Genomic DNA, 15,831 nt, shown 5'->3' with positions numbered 1-15,831 from the left:
TTGGCCTTAATAACATATTGTGTCAAAGAATCACAGAGGTTTTAACAGCTTAGAGATGACACTGAATGCAAACAGTGATATTCATGAAGTGGCTGACAGCTGATTTTATTTAGTCCAGAGATAACTGCAGGACTTTCCTATTGAGTGTTTGTAGGTTTTGCTCCTCCTGAAAGGAGGTTCTTTTTGCTTTGTCAGCTGTGGCTTGTAACTGTTGTAGATGCAATAGGATAATAAGAGTAGATTCTGTACTTTTGGCATCTCTCTAAAGATCCACCATGGCCAGCGTGAGAAAGGAACCAATAAAACCAATTCTCTAGAGAACCTGGGCTCATTATCACACATGACTATTGTGTTTGCCATGCTTGTTTTCCAGTTGTTCTGATATTTCAGCTGATGAGTTGGGAGTGAGGCTTAATTTCTAATTGAGTGATGCATCAACAGCTCTCTTTTCCTGTTTGGTTATTTTTTAAATTACAATGTTCATCAGGTGTCCTCAATTACAGAGGTATTAACTAACTCACCATTGTATCTGTGAGTAATACTGATGCTATTTAATTGGGTTTTTTTAAATTGTGATCAGTAGGATGTGTTAGAGGGGAGATTTATTAAACTTGCAGATGTTACCAGCTCAGAAGAACCTGAATGCTGGATGGAGGAGATTGAGCATGATCTGATAAATGGTTTTGTTATAGATATGTAGCACTGTTCCAGATACATGGCTCTAATAAACAGAGACAGGAAAATAGCACTGGGCTTACAGGGGAATCATCAAATGCCTAAACCTGGGATGGAAGGCAGCTAGGAGGAAATTCAATGGGAAAGAATCTTGGGCTGGTGATCCAAAGAGGTTTCTCTTGGTGGCAGCAATATAAAGAGTTTCAGCCTTCAAGCTGACCTCCTGCTACCTCACAGCCATGGATCTGCTTCAAAACGACCCTCTTGATTTTCTGCATTCATTTTCAGCTGGATCAGCAGCTCAGCTGACAGATGTGGAGTGGCTGGAGCCACCAGCAGGGATATGCATCCAGTCACTGGCATCACACCTTCTGGCAAAAATGTCACCCTGGGTAAGTTTAAAATAATGGTGGAGCTGCAGGTTTTCCATGCTGGGGGCAGATGGGGTAAGAAATTCTCAGTATGGAAATGAAAACTTAGCTCAGCTCTCAGGAAAAGCTTTTCTTTGACCATGGAATGTTGGAGCAGGGTGGCTGGGGATGCTGGGTCTTTAAAAGGCTCAGACAGACACACATGTGCTGGGAAACACCATGAAGGGTTTTTCTGCCTGCAAGCAGGGAAAAATATTTAACTGATCTCTGGGGATCATTGCCAGCCCTCTGACTCATATCCCTTAATTATTTGTAGTGCAAAATGAGCAAAATTAAAGGCTTCTCTTGAGATAACAGGTCTGGATTTTGCACAAACCACCCTTTTATTGCTCGTTGCTTCAGCCTTTTTTTACATTAGCCTTTTTGTGTTTGATCAGTGTGGTGGAGAGAGAGAGAGGGAGAACATTAATCATATCAAATTTCTCTCTCAGCATTTTGACAATAAGATGGCACTTAGGAAGAACTTGGGTCATACAATATATATCTGTCTGTCAGTAAAAGAACCACTTCCCAAGCCCTTTTATTAATCATAGAGTTTACTAAAAAAATGTGTCAGTGTGACCCCACCTACAGCATTAATCCAACAAAGATATTCTTGATGGTTATCTTTATCTTGGTACGTCCCACTAGAAGATGCCAGTTTTGAATGAACATCCCTGTCTACTTCAATAGAAATTGCAGGACTGCTTTTTAGGTTTTTCTTTTTCTTTTTTCCCCTCCATTTTTATGGCCATGGTGCTGTTTTGTACAGGATTATGTTTAACTGTTCATTTTCATGTCTGGGATGACTGGTGAATGCTGATGGAGAAATTTGCAGTCACTGACTCTCCAGAATATTTGCTGCACACCCAAACTCTATTCTCATTTCATTATCACAACAATTTATCATAAAAATTATTAATTGAAAATGTTAATCCTTGCTGAGAAGACTTCTCAATCTTTGAAGCTGAGTGGTTTAGTTTTGAGACTGTGCTGGAGTTTTCCTGCCCTCTTTGCTCTGCATCTATATTTTTTAAAGCTCTGAAGTGACCTAAAATTGCCTCTTATTTAATTTTATTTTTTGGTGTTGTCATTTGAATAAAGAACCGAGGGAGCTGCAGGGCAGGAGTGAGGGCCCTCAAAATGAACAGTGAACACACAACTTTCTTCTTCATATTTACCCCAGATGTGCCTTCCTCAGCTTCTGAAATTAGCAGCTCAGCCCAGCATTCCTTCCTGACAGGCCCACAGCACCCAGATCTTTAGTGCTGCTGGGAGAAGTCCTGCTCTCAGCAGGAATGCTTTGCTTGGGTAAATCTTTGGGTTCCATGGAGACTGATGCCTGCTGGAATACAGAGACAAAATGATGCTGCAAAGAGCCCTGTAGAACTGTTTATTCCCTTTTCAGACAGAATTGATAATTACTGCACATCACTCCTTTTAATTTGTCCAATAAACCACACATTGCCTCTAATTTCTTTTCCAATTCTTTTTGATAATGAATGAACAAATATATTTTCTTTAGGTCACGCTGGTATTAATTCATGACATCTCGTCTGTGCACCACCTAAAACCAGTTGAACTGATGATATTCAGCCCAGATCAGGCTCAGATATTTTAAGCAGTTCCTTATAGAATTTTTGGGGTGGACAAACTCCATCAGGAGGAGATTATTGGTATGAAAATCCAGAGAGGCTGCAGTGTCCTGCATAATAGTCACAGCAGCTCCTTGCAAAGGCAATAGGATGTAGCTGATGGCAAATAGATCCCTCAATCTATGAATTTTAAAATGCAATATGAAGCACAAAACAATATATATCCAGGAAAACCTCAATTTATCTGTGCTTTGTTGTCTTAACTCATGAAAAGACAGCAGTATTAGATCATGGAAAGAGGAAAGGATGGTTTAGAATTTTTTTCCCTGGAATCCCAGACCAAGAGGCAAGCATTCTTTAATGACAGCATTCCATGGAAATTCGTTATGTTCACTTAATAAATAAGGTGAGGAAATGTATCTGTATGCTTATTTCATTTTTATAAATGTCAGATTGCAATAAAACTGGCTGCTTTGATGATGCTCTGAATTAAGCTAGCACATAGGATTCTGCTTTTCTGGTGAATCTTTTGAGAAAATTGGTAGAAAGTGACTTTAAAGATTTCTCAAGGACAGGACAGAATTAAAGGTTGCAAGAATTTGGGGAATGGGTATTTTGGTGGCTGACAATGGAGGTACTGTGATTTTATGGGGTTCCATTTTCTGTTGAAGAAATTCCACCTTGCATGCAAATCAGAACATCAGGTAACTCTGAGTGTTTACAGCATTCATCTAGAGCACAGGAAAGTCTTCCAATAAGTGCTGGAACCTGCATATTCCATTCTTGAACTTAGTAGTCTTTCCTGAAAAAAAAAAAAAAAAAACCAACCAAAAAAAAAGTCAAGGGGAACTTTTTTTTTTTTCCTAGAGATGGGGGGAAAATGTAAACAACCTTTTATTGGTGTGTAACAATTAAGTAGGAGATTTCTTTCTGAGAAGCCCACTTAAATAGAAAAGCAAAAATAAATTCTAACTAACCAGGCTATTCTAGTACTCTCCCTATAGCAACAGACACACGTTATATTGAAGCAAATAAGGAAATGAGTGTCTGTGATTTGGGAGCAGATTCTCACCCTGGGAAGCTCAGAGGTGAACATGTGCCTGGGGTGCCCCAAACAAAACCAGCATTTCCAGTAGCTTTTTGCACTAGTCAAGAAAATATTCTCTTTTTTTGTGTGTCTGGGAGAGAAAGACAAAAGAATCCCAGCCTGATGGGGACCTGGGGTCCCCAGGAAAGGAGGAGCAAAGCAGCAGCAAAGGGCTGGGGCTGCTGCACCCAAGGTGGCAGCCAGAGCAAGGGAGGAGGGTTTGTTTGTTTGGGCACGAATTTACTTCTGCCACTTTGGTTTAAAGAAAATAAACTGTGCTTCTGCCCACAACTACATAATTACATTGTACTCTAATATCTCTCGACTTCAAAATGACAGCTAAAGCAGATTAAAGCTGTTTACAGCCTATGGGAAGTAGTATGGTGGCTGCTGGCAATATTTCTTTCTCACTCAGTAACCAAAGTCCGGTCATAAATCTATATTCTTCTTCAAGGAGGAAGGCTGTGATTAAAGGATTCCTCCTACAGCTGTGGCTTGGTGATAAGAGCTTTATGTTCAGACCCTCCTAAGCGACAAAAAGGAAAAAAAATCATTTTTCATTAAGTTAGCTACTCTAATTTGGATGGGAGGGGGAGAAGCAGACAAGTAGTTTGGTCAATGACTTGCTGTAGATTTGGTAGGAGCATTGTACACAGTATTTGTAAGCAGCAGCTGGGATTTGAGAGATAGACTACAACCCCTGTGCCACCTCATCTGTGCCCCTGCACAGCGACAGTTTTCTCTGCAGCACGGATATTGTGAATTTAAAGAAGTTTCTATCTTGAACACTTGTTAGCTCTCCCAGCCCTGGGCTGGAAAAGCAGGCTTACCCACCCAAAAAACTGCAGGCAGGACCTGGGACTTGTCCTGCAAAGCAAACATCCACGTGGAAGGAGAAGAAACCAAAAACTCAGCGCAGCTGCTGTGCCCATTGCAGCCAGGGCCTCGTGGAGAGCACAGGAGGGACCCGTGGGGAGCCAACTGAGAGGACTTTGAACAAAGACTTGAAATGCTCAGAGCCGTGCCAGATGCCATTTGATCAGGCAGAACTTCAAGTGAATGCTTTTGTTAGGGCTTTACCACCAGAGAAACAACAGGAGTGCTGAAAGCACCGAAACAAAAGCCAGCAACCCAGAACACAGCAGTTCTGATGCATATTTTGCAGGGTTTGAACGTTTCTGATGACAGAGCACAGCTTGATTATAGTAGGGAGGCTAATTAAATTATACACCAAAATAATTGTGGGAATAATATGATGCCTGGTAGAAGAAACAGGAACTCTAATCCCTCTGTAACTCAAGACATGAGTTATCTCACTGTGGCATGTGCCCCCAGTTATGCTTTTTAACTCAGCAGTGACAAAGGGTGCAGTCACAGATCCAGTGGCATGTTTTTATATTTTCTTAGTTTTTAAATTAGAATATATTTATATTAGAATCTTTTGCTAAGTTTTCAGTGTTTAATTTGCATAATAGTGCTGTGCAAAATGGGATGAGGGTTAATCAAAGGATTTTATCACTCTTTTTAATTATATTCATTATGCTGGAGTAAGATGTAAATTTTAATTTCACCTTGTTAGCTAACGTTTTTCACCAAAAGTTTGGGTTTGCAAATCATCTGGCATTTTTAATAGGAGCAGATGCTGCTGATTTTGAAGAACCTAAATGCCTCAAGTACGGTAGACATTATTAAATTGATTGATATGCAATTTAATACAACTTAGCAATTATTAATGCCATTTAGCATTGGTGTGGATATTCAGAGAGGTAGCCTATAAGCAAGAAGAGCAGTGCAAGAAAAGAGAAGGTTGTTTTTCCCCCCTAGATCTGCTTCTGAATAGATGTCCCTTTTAAGCTCACTACAGTAAACACTCTTTCCCTCTCCCCATCAAATTTTTAGTCACAGCTATCACCTGGAAGGTTATTTTCCAGAGGCATATAGTTATCTCACCTTTGGAGAGGCAAGCAGTAAACTCTCTTAGCCTGCAGACATTTACCAACAGTGTTTTATATGTTATGTTTATAACTCTTCCCATCGCAGGGAAGCCAACTGAAAAACATACCTGCTAATGGGAAAGGACTATTAAAGCACTGCTGTGCACTCACCTTGCACTAAGGCAGCTGCAGAGCCCCTCCATAAATCACACCTAAGTGATTGCATCCCAGCAGAATCACTGCCCAAAGAGCAAACCCAGGGAGGGAGGCTGTGCCAGGGATGGGAGCTCCATTCATCTGCAGGACGGCCCCGGGGGTGCCCTGGCTTCCTGCTAAACAAAGGGAAAAGCCTTGGGTACTCCTGGCTTCTTGCTGCAATGGGATCCCCTGTTTTCCATGGCTTTCTGCAGCAAGGGACAAACCTGAAGGGAGAGGGTGCTGGCAGCTAGAATGGCCCAAGGCTCTCTTTAATTATAGGGGATCAGAGCTTTGTGTGGCAAACAGCCCACCCTGGTAGGGTGATCTCTAGCAGCTGCCAAGAAAAGGAGAGTGTCAGTGCTTCAGCCATTGCTTTGTATCTCAGTAAAATAGTGCAGCTTGGGCTGACTGGGAATTAGAGGGGTGGTGAGAATGTGTGCCTGGTCCAGGGCCCTTGAGGATGTGCAGTGGAAGCAGGGAGTATGAAATGCAGGTGAGCTGAGGGTGCTTCTGGGCTATCCATGAAATGTCAGCTCTGCTGAGCAAACTGGAGGAGGGCAGGAGGGGAAGTCACCCCACTCACATTTTCTACCTAAGAAGGACTTGCATGGACCTGAAGTTGGAAATAAAGCAGACAACAGCTCCCGACACCAGAAAATCTGCAACCATTAACAGGTGAAACAGTTTGCTAAACAAAACCACTGTTTTTCCTTCACAAACACAGTTCTTCATAACCTTTGCAAACTGTAAATATGTTCTTAATATCTGTCTGCTTAATGCTTCGATGGAATTGATCTGAATCCACACTGGGCTTGATTCAGGCACTGGCAGATATTTTCTCTGCTTTGTTATTCTTCAGCCAGATTCAGAAGGATAGTGGCCTGATCCTCAGAAGTTCATTTTTTCCATAGAAACACAAGTTGATTTCTGCCCCACTCCCCTGGGATGCAGCCCCAGGTAGGACTAAAGGCTGGTTGATACACCAGGATTTACAGAAGCACAGAGTCTGAGACAGGCTGCAGGAGGAAATCAGGGCTTGCCATTCCCCTCCTCCCAAAAATACCTCAGAAAGCACAGCTTGTATATCCTCAGCACACATGAGAGGAAAAGTCAAAGGACTTCAGTGTGGAATGAGAAGGCTTAGTGGAGGTATGTGAAGATTTTGGGTTCAAACACTCCTAGCAAGCCTTAAGGAAAACATCCAGTGTGAGGATCCCAGGGCACTGAATACCCAAAACAACCTCAGACTCTCTTTTGCCCCTACTTAGCAACCCCATCTCCAGCTCTCCTTTGCAAACAGTAAAACTGCATTTGCTGTGGGCTTGTTTTCTTGTGGGTTTTTTTGGTAGTTTTTTTTTTTGTTGTTGTTGTTTTTTTTTGTTTTGTTTTGTTTTGTTTTGTTTTGTTTTGTTTTGTTTTGTTTTGTTTTGTTTTTGGTGGGTGGTTGACCCTGTCACAACCAAGGCAATGATTGGAATGCTGACATGGCAATGTCAGAAAAAAAAACAGGGAAAACAAAGGAATTGTTTAACAGATGTTGAAGCCAAAGTCTAAATGTAGAATGAATATGTGAAATTTTGGGGTTTAAGTATGAGCAGGCACTTTTTTGCATTATGCTTCAATAAAGCATTTAAAGACAGTCATGAATAATAAGTAAGTAATTTTATGCTGAATGACTGCAAAGCATAGAAATGTTCTCTCTCTCTCTCTTTTAAGTGTAAAAATTTCTTTCTCTAAAGGCCATATATTCCTTTCATACCTGAGATGCAGTTTCTATTGATGCCAATTTATGGTCCTGAAACTTTGGCTGAAGATTAAGAAGGAAGGCATAAGAAAGACCTTTATGGGTTTTGTCTTCTAACAGTTTGAATCAAATACTTTCCCAAGAAAATGTGTTTTACATGTATTTTAAATTCCTTTCTTCACAGAAATGTCTCTTTTTCTAAGAAACTTGCATTTTGAAAATGTTGTGACATATTACATTAATTGAATATACAGCCTCAGAAACTGGGAGAACCTTTTCAGTTGTACTGAATGCATCTGAGCAGGCCAGAGGCTCAATGCATAATTTCCAATAGAAAAAGGGAAAAAACCCACCATTTCTCATTAAAAGCAAGATCAGTAACACAAGAAAGCAGCTGTATCACTATCTTTTATCCATTAAATGAACTCCTGTCATTGCAATTCCAAGACTTTTTGAAAGAGAGATCTCAACCTGACAGGCTATTCCAGTTTACAGTGAAGCTCTTGACGTCCCCTAATTATAGGTTTTCTTCATACAGCTTTTATTTAGGAGCACAGCTATGACATTAAGATAGTCACATGAAAACACAAACCTTCATTAAATAATTATGTATCCACTTTCCTCTTTCTAGGCATTTCTTACTGGTTTTTATTTTGAGACACATTTGCAGTCATGTTTCTTTCAGCTGCCCACATTTTCTATCCCTGTGTGAGATTGTGCTTTCCATGCAGAGGATGCAGGAGCAGAATACACACCTCAGCTGCACTTGGAAGGCTCCTCAATCTCCTTGGAGTGGCCATGAGAATCCCTCACAAAAACACTTTTTAGGAAGTCAGGCTCAGGTGTTTTCTCATCCATTTTCCCACGAGCAGCTGAAGTTGGGCTGGCAGGTCACTGCAGCCTGGGGGGTGTTCCCACTCCTGACTGGCACTTCCACTGCTCCCCTTGTGCTGGCTCTCACCTCCTGCCCCTCTGTGACCTCAGGGACAGCCCAGCATCAAAAATACCAACCCCAGCAACAATGCAAAACCATGTGTGGGTATTTTACTGATTTGGCTGGTCCAGAGATGCTCCAGTGGCCTGCAGAGCATCCTATGGAGCATGGAGAAGGGATGGGAAGAGGGGCAGGACCACAGGAAGGCAGCTGTGACACTCACCTGTCTCCCTGCAAGGCTGGGAGCAAACTCCTGAATTGTGCTTCTTCAAAGCATGGGCAAGACAAATGATATCTCAGCAAGATAGTTATATTTTCAGCAGTCTTATCTAAATGAAAAATAACCTCCAGCCTGGAAGAGCTTGGTAAGGAGAGCTTCAGTGCTGGGGATGAGGCTGGCAATGAATGAGCTGTTTAGAACTTTATTGACAGCATTTGCATAGACATGGTGCTTGTGAGATTGCAGTTTGTCACTTGCTGTGTACATGCCACTTTTTCTTTTAGACCTGTGACAAAGTAAAATGATGAAGTGATAAGTTTCCAAAGCTTGTATTAATGATGGGTTGTGCGAATTCATCTTTGTACAGAATATTGAGAATATCTCCTTAAATACTGAGAATGCAGAAAACTAAAGAGCCTTTTTGTAGGTCCCTTCTAACCAGTTCCATCACCTAGTTAAATTTAAACTGGCCAGACCCCTCTGGTACCCTAGTAAGGTTTTCCTGCGTGAAATGTCATTATTGTACATGGTGGAGCCCTCATTTTCTCACTTAAACACAAAGTATTTGATCCCTTTACCCTGATATTAGTCAGCTGCTAAAAAAGTCACAGAAACTTATCATTTTTATTGTTTCATGCACTGCCTAAACACAATTTCTTTTCAGCTCATTTTTTGTGGTGAAGCAGCATCACGCTCAGCAATTTCTAGTAGATGTATCAGAGGACTTTTATCAGGGAAGCTTAAGAAATGAGAGAAGGAAAATAACTATGAGAAAATAAATCTGAGTTTTCTTATTGTCATATATTTTGTTGGTAAAAGGCCACGTTGTTCTTTAGTACTCTCAGAGTCTAAAAGCTGAGAACGTGGGAGGATGAAGTACAGCCAAAAGGTGCTGTTGGCACTACTGGGGATGTCTGGCACAAGGTCACCTGGACACATTTTTATTGGTGGCTTTCATTTGACCCCTATGCTTATAAAATGCTGATGATCACAACAGGAAAGATATTATACCATACAAGTAAAAAAAGTTATTATTTCCTTTTTCTAGAATCTGTGGTTGTGTTAGTTCAAATTTTCTAATCCTCAGCAAAACAAAGTTTCCCTGTTAGTGGAATGAGTTCTAGATTCAGGCATGGCAGGGCTTCTGCACTTGGAGCACCCATTCCTTCTCAGATTGCTTCACTTGGCATCAAAGTCTGTGGAAAGGGTGGATGGCTTTTCCAACATTGATTGAAATAATTTGAAATAAAAAGATAATTTCTAGAGTTTAACAATATAAAATAATAGCCTAATTATTTATAATTCTCTTTTTATATTTATGATACTATATTAATAATGAAGAACCCATTTAGTGTTAATATGGATGTTCTAAGTAGTATTTCCCCTGTAATTTATTGCTCATTAATGTATCATTATTAGAAAGTATTTCCCTCCAATGTTTTAGTGTTGATATAAAGCTGAGGATATGGATAAAGTTGAGATAAGAATTTACCTTTGCAGCTAGCTAAAGACAGAGTGAAGGTTATTTTCCTAGACTGGTTTTGCAATTTGAAAGGGGATAAGTGAAGAGCAAAATCTAATACTTCTCACATGTGCCTGACACTGCTGGTGGAGACACAAAGGGAGCAAACCCCATATTGACCCTGGAATGAATCAGTGCTGTGGAACACACAAAATAGTGTAGCAATTAAATTTGCATTACAGTTGCTATACAATAGCTCATAATGTCAACAAAAGTTATTGAATTTAAAATTCTATTTATTTCCTCAGAAGTTTAACCTAATATAATCCCATATTTTCAGCAAGTGATATGGCTAATTTATCTCACATTGATGTCCTTTTCTTTTCAATGCCATCCACTTTGTCACCTTTGTGAGGGACTGAAAGGAAGTCTTCTTTCACTTTTCAGTTCTGTTCTGGCCATATGCATGTTCCAGCAGACTATAATAGACCTATGTTTTAGAAGATTAACTGAAATACAGAAATGAGTATTACTTTTTTTCCTGTATTCAACTTGCTGTGTTGACATTGCTGCAGTTTTCCAAGCCAAATCCCCTACTGTTAAGCCCTGGCTGAGCGGCTGTGTGAGAGCAAGTTAAATCCTTCCACCTTTCATGGTATTATTTCAGACAGGTTTTAAACCTTTCCAGTTATTTGTAGTGCTCTTTTCACTAAGTGAGGAACCAGGATGATTTCCTGTCATGAGAACAATGCTGCTGTCCTGGGCATCTCAGCCTTTGGGGTCAGTAGGAGCTGTGAGCAGCGGCTGCTGCAGAGCCCAGGGTGTTTTGTAGGAGCTGAGAAAGTGCTCAGGAAGGGCAGAGTACAAAGCAGCAACACCCAGGGCAGCCTCAGGTGCTCCCCACGGCGACAGGTGCTGTGGAATCTGAAGGGTCAGCCTGTGATCACAGCGTGTGCTGCAAATCCAGCACTAATATCCCCAGGAAGAGCTCATGCCTGTCCTCTCAAGCAGCACCAGAGCACTCTGTTTGTCAGGTTGAAGGGTACAGTTTGTCCTGCTGGGGTCAGAGCCTGGCCCCAGGGCTGTTCCCCACCCTGCCATGGGTGAGTGGATAGCTCAGCATCCCTGCAGCAGGGGACACTCAGGACATGCAGCATGGGAGGAGCCCTCAGGCTGCTTTTGGAGCCAGTGTTTGCCTGGAAGTGATCCATGCTGCTGACCCTTCAGGTTATCTGGATGTAACAGCTAAGCTGCATCCTAATAGTACAAGTTGTAAGGGATTTGTCAAGCTCTAAGCATGCATTTGTAAGCATGCTGCAGGGATGGGATGCAGGACACACAGGATCTTGCAATATATTCCCAGCAGAGAAGAGTTTCATGTCCCACTATAAACGACTTATCAAATGCCTGGGTACCATTTATATCTGTGTGGAGTTTAGTATGAATGGTTTGTTAGACACTTACACTTTGTCAACAACCTCTACAAATGCATTTACTTTAACTGTTGAACATTTCATTATAAATGGCTTGCAGAACATATCTATAACCTTGATAACTCCATTCACTTTGTTAGTAATGGCTCCTTGAACACTTAAAGCATAACAATAGCCAAAATGCATATAAATATTTCATTGCAAATCTATTGTTACTTATTTATAATATGCTCACCAAAAGCATTACAGGATATTTATTAAACATTTATAGATTATTTTTGCTACAACTGGTATGTGATATAAATGCATAATTCATCTCACAGCAAATCATTGCTGGGTATCTCTTAAAAATTAAGTTGTATCAAGAGGATTTGGGGTCTGTAGAAGTTGAAGAGATTAATTTTAACCATGTGCTATTGAGATTCAGCTTTGTGTTTATTTTTGTCTATTTAAATGAAAAAGGGAATTAGTGAGCAGAAAACCCTCAGTAACCAGAGTGAGGGATGGTTGCCCTGACCCCCCTGGCCATTTGCCATGCTCTGTCCTTAAGGTCTGCCAGTGGCTGCACACCAAACCTGTGGGACTGCAAAAGCTTCTTTTCTCACGGCTGTTCTGGTGGGTTGGATGCATGTTCCCTGGAATTTGGAATGAAAAGAAAGAATTTGGAATGAAGGCTGTTCTCTGCAGCCATAGATTTTAATTTGATCTGAATTATTTTTCTGCTAGTTTCCAGTACCCCACTTCTTCCTTGAAGAGTGGGCAAAGTGCACAAACTTCTGTGCACATGAGCACATGTGGGTGTGTGGGTGTGTGAATTTTGGCAGAGCAAACAAATTTGGGTGGTATGTGGACTTTTTTCCCAGTGCTTTATCTGATGCCACCAGTCTACAGACAGGAATCAGGAGACTTAAAATTGTTCCTATTTTACAGAAAGGCCAATCTAGGATTTTGATTCAGATGCCATTAGTACAATGGTTCAATAATGCATATGAATAGTTCTTTTTCCCTGTGTAAAGTTGCTTGAATATTCAAGTGCAAGAGCACTCAGGTTGGTGACAAGATGCTATCAGCATATATCTTCCTATTCTCTGACACAGCTTCCTTTAGCACTTTGCTATTCAATAACTGTAAATAGATGGGGTAATTTAAACCCTTGCCTAGCTTTCAGGAGAGCTGGATTCCCCCAAAAGAAGCACATAATTTTACTGAAATGACCATGGGTATCTGAAAGGCACAGTTTTATACCTGTTAAATTATTCCTTGTTGTTTTTCTTTTAATGCATCTATCCATCTATTCTCGAGTAACAGTTCTTCATTAATAATGTCTTTGTGCTACAGGTTATTTCTCCTTTTTTGTTCTAAATTATTACCCATTTAATTAATTTTTCCCTAATATAAAGGGAGGATAGAGTTGAGTGTTTCTGCAAATGTGGGCGTGTAAGTAAAGAACAAGGATAATATCTCAAACTCATTTTCTCCCGGTCTCATGGTGTTTGCAGAACACTTGATTTGTTGCTAATACAGCTGAGTACAACACCACTTTATTTCTTTAGGGGAAGATGCTAAAATATCTGTGAAGTGGTAGAAGTACCTGCTTGTATTTGGTACTCAGAGTCTCTATTTTGAATTCATGTAAATATGTTGCAGACTTGCCTTGTGTCACTGCCACACACAGTGTGACAGCACCCGAACCTCAGGGACAGAGAACAGGGTCTGTGACTCCAGACCCTCTGCCCAATGTGTGCCTGCATGATGTGTTTGCCTTCTCAGGAATGTTTATTTTGCACTTCTGGAATTGTTTTGCTTTGCCCAGTGGTGGAATGAGACAACCTGCTTCTGCTGAGGGGGGAATTCAGTAAGCACATGGCTGCACAACTGGTGCTTTCTCTGCAGAGCTACAGGAACTGCAGAAATGTTGGCAAAACCTGCAGTGCCTGAGGCACTGCTGTGTCCCCTCAGTGCAAGGAATGGCCAGTGGCCCTTGGAAAAGCCACTTCTCCACACCCTTCTGCACTGACTTACACCTGGATCCAGGGCATCTTGGCAAGGCATTTCTGTCACTGTGCTTGATAAATTCGAAGCTGTTTTGCTTTGGAGGGGATATTTGCTTTAAAATTCTTCTCACACGCTGTTTTCTTAAGCATGTAACAGAAGCAGCACTTTGTAAGAAATCTTTAATTTGGCTTTCAGTACTTCAAGCGTCTGTTTCAGTGTTTGTATTTTTTGGCCATGAGATTCAATATTAATCTAATAACACAGCCTGGCACAATTTGTTGCAAAAATCTATTGGTACAATGATCACTTTTAACAGGTGTTTCTTCAAAAACCAGTGAAGGCTGTTAGATGATTTTTTTTTTCGCATTTTCAAATGCTCATTAGTGTCTTCCTCAGGGGTCTAAGACGGTCATTATTAAAGAATGAGTTCTCAAGAGAAAAAGGCTCTGCTGCCAGAAGCCAGCAAGTGACAGGAGTTCAACAGTTGCTAGGCAAGTCACTTATTGAGGTGCTGCATGGATAAATTAGCTTTCAAAGTCTTAAGCTGAACATGTAAAGAACACAGATGTCATGTGGCATATTCTCCAGAGGTTAAATTTAGGTTCCACTGCCAATTTTAAAAGGAAGGAAATGTCAGCTAGCATAGAGCTGAGGTTGAGGGTTTGTTGCTTGTGCAAATTCCACTGACATTGACATTAACTGACTCTGGAAGATAAACTATGAATCTGCTCTAGCTGTCCATGATTTCATTTGTATTTCTTGTTAGTTCTCCAGTTTGTTCCAGCACAATACCAATTTGCTCCAGTTGACTTGACAAGCTTTTGTTTTGTGCCTCTTATTTCTCTGGAGATAATTTATAATCCCAGCCCCATCCCTTGTATGATTGCACAAATGGACAGGTATTATTTGTGATGTTTGCCAGCACTGGGAAGTGACACAATACTGAAGCAGTAATTACACAAACCTAGATTTTAGCAATGTGAAATTTAGGTGTGAGTGTCTGTGATGCAATGAAAATGCTTAACCTCAGAATAATCGTAGATATTTTATTTTTGAAGAGAAATTTTTTTTTCAAAATGAACACAGAGATGAAATTTTAAAAATAAATCCCCTTTTTTACTTAAAATTTTACTTTGATTTTTACCTAAACATGAGGTTTTATTTAGATAGAAGATTCTTTGGAAGCTCTTTTGTAGACTACACGAATATTTTCCTATAATGGTGACAAGAAACCCTCTTAGTGTTGCTTTGAACTCACTTGAACCTGCTGCTTGATCCCCTCCCTTTCTGTTCTGGGCTCTGTCCAGCTCCCACCTTAGCCAGTGGGAGATGTCACATTTACTTAATTAGGAACTGGACCCTGCCTTGCCACCCCCACCCATTGCTGTTTTAATTGAAAGCTGCTTCCATCAAGAGTGCTCATTTGTGTGCTGTTCTGGGGAACAAATCATTCTAGTTGCTTAATTAAAGCAGTATTGAAATAAAACCCCTCTAGGAGTGGCTGGGGGCAGCAGTGCTGAGCTCACAGTGCTCACAGTGACACAGGTGAAAGGCTTGCTGAGCTCCCTGCACTGCCACCAAGCCAGCCCATGCTCATGGGCAGATGTCTGAATATTTCTCTATTTCCCTGAGATTCAACCCTTTTGCTCTGGACTCTTTAAAGATGTGGCCTGTCTCGAGCACTGCAATCCCACATTTCCACATCCAGGCTCGTGCTTTGCCTGGGCACAATAAAGCATCAGGGGTGTCTGAGTAAGTCATGTTAAAATGCAACACTCCTGTGCAGCAGTGTCTGGATGCAGCTGCCTCTTCCCCTCAGTCTGGACTCCACCAAAAGCAATTTGAATGTTGCTTTTCATCCTCCTAGGTGATCACAGACCCAAGGCTGCAACCCAGCAAGCAGCAAGGGAGGAAAAGCTATTCCAGACTCCACAGAGGTCACCTTTTTGATAAAAGCACAAAACAGCTAATTCAATTAATGTAATAATTGTACCTAGCCAATTACTTATTTCCTACCTGTAGTGTGGTTTTAATGAGCTGAGCTAATGAACTATAATGTAATTAATACCTGGGGAGGGAGGGGAGGAATAAAAGAAATGGTAGTTTTCATATATGCCAGCCTCTCTTGTAATGGCAGGGGGGAA

This window comes from Oenanthe melanoleuca, chromosome 14 (genome assembly GCF_029582105.1).
Source record: "Oenanthe melanoleuca isolate GR-GAL-2019-014 chromosome 14, OMel1.0, whole genome shotgun sequence".
Taxonomy (NCBI): domain Eukaryota; kingdom Metazoa; phylum Chordata; class Aves; order Passeriformes; family Muscicapidae; genus Oenanthe; species Oenanthe melanoleuca.
Note: the sequence above shows the minus strand (reverse complement) of the source record.